This window comes from Lathyrus oleraceus, chromosome 6 (genome assembly GCF_024323335.1).
Source record: "Lathyrus oleraceus cultivar Zhongwan6 chromosome 6, CAAS_Psat_ZW6_1.0, whole genome shotgun sequence".
Lineage (NCBI taxonomy): Eukaryota > Viridiplantae > Streptophyta > Magnoliopsida > Fabales > Fabaceae > Lathyrus > Lathyrus oleraceus.
In genome coordinates this window covers 151,697,540-151,702,841 of record NC_066584.1, presented here as the reverse complement: position 1 = coordinate 151,702,841, position 5,302 = coordinate 151,697,540, and the positions used below count along the sequence as shown (strand labels likewise).

The 5,302-nt window shown below is 38.2% G+C and overlaps 1 non-coding gene across 1 annotated transcript; it reads left to right on the top strand.

The window, feature by feature from the left end:
• The first annotated feature begins 2,097 nt into the window (after positions 1-2,097).
• Positions 2,098-2,204, top strand: LOC127099299 (small nucleolar RNA R71). Its single transcript, XR_007793820.1, has one exon. It is a non-coding gene; the product is annotated as a small nucleolar RNA R71 (small nucleolar RNA).
• The last annotated feature ends 3,098 nt before the right edge of the window (positions 2,205-5,302 follow it).

Here is a 5,302-nt window from a genome sequence, read left to right as displayed (position 1 = left end):
CTTAAGAACTTCCTTTTTAACAACATCACTCATTATAGGGTTTATTCTTCTCTGATGTTCTCTGGAGGGTTTTGAATCTTCTTCGAGCGAAATCCGATGCATGCACACGGATGGGCTTATACCTTTCAGGTCAGAGATATTATATCCTAAGGCTGAGGGATATCTTCGTAAAACATCTAAAAGTTGGTTCATTTCCTCTTGGCTCAAGGTAGCACTGACTATAACTGGATGGTTCATCTTTTCATCGAGGAACTCATATCTCAGGTTCTTAGGCAGTTCCTTAAGTTCTAAGGTTGGTTTCTTAGGGCATGGCATAGGATCTGGAGTAAGGGATAAACATTCATAAAGTCATCATCTTCCCTTATGAGAGTTGATGGTAACTTAATTGTTTTTATAATTTGTTTTTGTTCTAATTCTCTAACACATTCATCAATGATATCTAAGGCATAACACGAGTCTCCCATCACAGGTGCCATAAGAAATTTCGAAAGTATAAATTCTATTTTCTCGTCACCTACTTCAAATGTCAACTTTCCTTTCTTGACATCTATTATGGCTCCTGCAGTCGATAAGAATGGTCTACCTAGAAGGATTGGTATATCATTGTCCTCTTTGATGTCCATGACAACAAAATCAGTAGGGATAAATAACTGACCTATCCTAACAGGAACATCTTCTAAAATGCCTATCGGATATTTAACATATCTATCGGCTAACTGAAGTGACATCTTAGTGGGCTGTAACTCTCCTAAGTTTAACCTCTCACAAACCGCTAAAGGCATTAGGCTCACACTAGCTCCTAAGTCTAGAAAAGCTTTTTCGATGACATGATTACCCAAAAGGCAAGGAATGGAGAAATTTCCAGGATCTTTATCTTTCTTAGCTAATTTGTCCTCGGAAATAGCATTACATTCCAAAGGCTTCGGATCGTCAAGTCTACGTTTGTTGGTAAGGATGTCTATGAGAAACTTTGCATAAGAAGGTATTTGGGTGATGGCTTATGTGAAAAGGATTTCTACATGAAGTTTTTCTATAACTTTAATAAATTTTTGATACTGTTTATTGATCTAGGTTTGTTTGAGTCTTTGCGGATATGGTATAGGTGGTTTATATGGCGGGGATGGTACGTAAGTTTTATCTTTGGGTTTTTCTCCTTTTTCTCGACCTTCCTGGTTTTCAGATTCCTCTGGTTCCTTTACTTCGTCTGGGGGTTTGGTACATTCCTTAGAAATTTCGGGTTCACTCAATCTAGGGTTTGGTGGCTCATCATAAGCGTTCCCACTTTGTAGGGTAATGCCATTGGCTTGTCCTCTCGGATTTTGTTGAGGTTGTCCAGGGAATTGTCCTCCAGGTGTAGTCTGAGGGGCTTGGTTTAAAGCTACCTGAGAGATCTGGGTTTCAAGCATCTTGGTATGAGTAACTATTTGGTCAACCTTGGTTCCTAACTGAGTAATCAATTAGTTAACATGAATGTTTTGGTTCATGAACTCCTTGTTTTGTTGGGTTTGAGCGGTGATAAAATTTTCCATAATTTTCTCAAGGCTCGGCTTTGATGGTACAGGTTGCATATGTTGATTTGATCTTGGGGCTTGATAACTAGGTCTTGGAGGTGCATTATTTTGGATAGGGTTATTGTTTTTATAGGAGAAGTTCGGGTGATTCCTCCATCCAGGGTTATAGGTATTCGAATATGGGTTCCCTTGGGTGTAGTTCACTTGCTCAGAGTGGGTTTCATTTAATAGACTGCATTCTGCAGATTGGTGTCCTTTGGTTCCACATATCTCACAATCCGACGAAACTGCGACTACAATATTCGGGTTTATGCACATATGCTCGACTTTGAGGGCTAATGCGTCCATTTTAGCTTGCATCATGTCTATAGAGCTTAGTTCATGCACTCCTCCTTGGGCTTCCTTCTTTTCAACTGTCGCTCGTTCGACTCCCCATGATTGATGGTTTTGAGCCATATCTTCGATGAGGGCACTAGCTTCAGGATAAGGTTTGTTCATCAGAGCACCGCCTGCGGCAGCGTCGATGGTCATCTTTGTGTTGTAATGAAGTCCATTATAGAAGGTTTGAATGATTAACCAATTTTCTAAACCATGATATGGGCATGCTCGTAACAACTCTTTATATCTCTCCCAAGCTTCGAGCAATGATTCTCCTTGGTTTTGGGTAAATCTAGTTATATGGTTTCGAAGAACGGCGGTCTTACTTGGGGGAAAATATCTAGCAAGAAAAACTCTTCTATGGTTATCCCAAGTCGTAATGGAATTGGGTGGAAGGGAATCTAACCATGATAGGGCTTTATCTCTGAGGGAAAAAGGAAATGATCTTAAACGTATTGCCTCAGGAGAAGCTCCATTGGTTTTAAAAGTGTCTTCTAATTGAAGAAATATTTTTAAATGTTGGTTTGGGTTCTCAGTAGCGAGACCTGCGAATTGTCTCTGTTGCACTAGTTGGGATGCTTGGGTTTACTATACTAGAACTAGGTTCTTCATTTGATGGTTGAGCGAAATCCTTAAGAGTTCTTTGGTTTTGATCTTCGGCCATAGCTCTCTTAATTCTATGAAAGAATAAACGTGCGCGAGCGTAACGTTCAGGTTCTGCCAGAGGGTGTACTAAGCTTAAACTTCCGGTGCTGCGAGTTCTTCGCGTTGACCGACGGGAAATAGCCTAAGTCTAAACGATATAACAACAGGGAAATGAAATTTGATGAAATTGGTCCCCGACAACGGCGCCAAAAACTTGATGCGGTGTTTTTCGCAAGTATACGAACGCGTCAGAGTAATATAAAAGATTGTCAAATCCACAGAGACCAAGTGTCAATCTATCGTTATCTATTGTTATGGTGTTTATCAAAGGCAATTAAAATAGGTGTTTTTGGAGTGTGCAACGAAAAGTAAAGTATTGAATAAAGATTAATTAATAAAGACAGGGTCAAATGTAATTCACGTAATCAATTAATAATCCAAGTACTTGCTAATAGAGCTACTTATGGGCAATTTTTTCTACTTTGAAAAGAACTAATTTAACAGGAACTGTCGCTTTCGCGTATTCAGAACCGAGTTGTACTCCCTAATCAAACCCTCTTATTGTCACTTATAAAAAGGCGCGCATTGCGTTAGAGTAGTAAACCTAGTTTTAAGAAATATAGTATCTTGACTAAGTTGAAAAGTATTATAACCTGGATTTCTTAACCAAAAGAGGTTCTCACGAACCAGACTCTAAACTTATAAACGCGTCCGAAAATAGTTTTAAAATCTCTTTTCTTCTTAAGTTAAAAACTCCTAATGAACTAAACAAAGTGCTTTCACTGATTTTGAAATAGTTAAAAACAATTAAGTTTAAAAAGACGTTGGACGACTTTCGATTTTACCCAACGGAATTGAAGTGCGGGAAAACTTAAGTTGAAAGTTAAAATAGCCCTTAAGTGTTTCTACGAACAATTGTACGGATTATCGGTTCAATTAGGATCCTTACATTCTAACCTTATAGATTTAGTTAGACATGGTAAAGTAAAAGTGCGGAAACTAAATAAAAGTAGTGCGAGTGTGGAAAGTAAATAAAAGTAGTGCGAGTGAGGAAAGTAAATAATTTAAAGCGAGTGCGAGGAAATAAATAAGTTAAAGCGAGTGCGAGGAAAGTAAATAATTTAAAGCGAGTGCGAGGAAATAAATAATTTAAAGCGAGTGCGAGAAAATAAATAATTTAAAGCGAGTGCGAGAAAATAAATAAAGTAAAGCGAGTGCGGGAAATAAATAAAGTAAAGCGAGTGCGGGAAAATAAATAAGATAAAGACAAGTAACAAAAACCTGCTCCAATCGGAGGGTTGAATAAATTGCAAAGCGGAAATGAAAATGGCGGCAGGATTAACTTCCTTCCAAAGTGCTCCAAACTCGATTAAAGACTCTATCACAAACTCGATTACACAATTGTGGTAACACTCCAATGCGAAGTGATTACCACTTTATAATACTGAATATATGCCTAAGTGAAACAAAGTTGCTCTGAGTTTGCCTCTGCTCTAAGTTTGGATGATTGTAAAAGTGATTTCGAGTTTCTATTTATAAGCAAGTAAAAAGATGGAAATGACAAGGATGCCCTTCAACTTGAAAATGGGAGGGAAAACTTTTCCTCTTGTGGCGCCCGCCACAAGGCCAATCTGAGGTGCCTTAGTGGAAGTAGTGGGAAACGTGAAAGTTGAGGGAAGTTGAGCTTGGACACGTCATGGCAGGGTCTATGGCGCCAGCCATGGGGTAGGCCACAAGTACAAAATGCTGAATTTTAGGGTTTTTGGCTCTTTTTCGCTCCTTTTCTCGATCGGGGCTCCGATTAAAGTAAAAACCTGAAAACAAAGGAAAACATAGCAATAACACAACAAAATAACAATAAAACAACTAGAATGCATGTGAAATCGGAGTCGAAAATACGGTAAATTTCAGTGTTATCAGTACCTAGGACACTTTGGGTGCTAACACCTTCCCTCTATGTAACCAACCCCCTTACCTGTAATCTATGGGATTTTATTAGTTTTGATTTAAAAATTGGGTTTTGTTCGTAGTTTTCCCTTTTCCTTTGGAAACAATAAATGTGCGGTGGCGACTCTGGTTTTATTGACGTTAAGTTTATCCATAATTTAATGGTCATGAATTTACCGTTGCACTTGCTTGTGTACTTTTTGTGCTCTTGTTTGTGGTTATTGCATCATACACTCATTGCATTCATGAGCATTTTCCTCAGTTTTCAAGGAACTTAGAGATTCCCTTTGTAAATATCGCATATATCTTGACCATGGATATTGGAAGAAGGAATACTCGAAAATACAGTTTCAGATGTCCTAAGCTTAAGTAATTGAGAAAGCTAGCATCTTAGGTGGGCGATCCTAATGATTTCAGAGTGTAAGACCCCAATTTTGACCCTAGTATCCCTCATGCTTTTCTAATCATATGCATTATCATTGGGATCCCACCTTGGAATTTTCCTTACCTCTTATTCATTGGGTTTGCATTGGGAGAGATCACCAATCACATTTGACTGTATCATACTTTGTATTTTATCATCTTTACTAACCAAAAAACCAAAAATATGTCTTTGTATAAACTAACTCTTTTGTAGGTAGGGCATGTGCTTACCTTTGATCTATTAAGTTCACATTTAGGGTTTAAGACCCTCAAGGCAAGGAGCTCAATCAAAAATTGGTTTAATATGGCTCTAAGAATCCTATGTTAATCCCCATGGTCTTCAAATGTTATTTTGATCAAGAAATCATCAAGATTTTGGAGTTGCTTTGCCTTGGAAA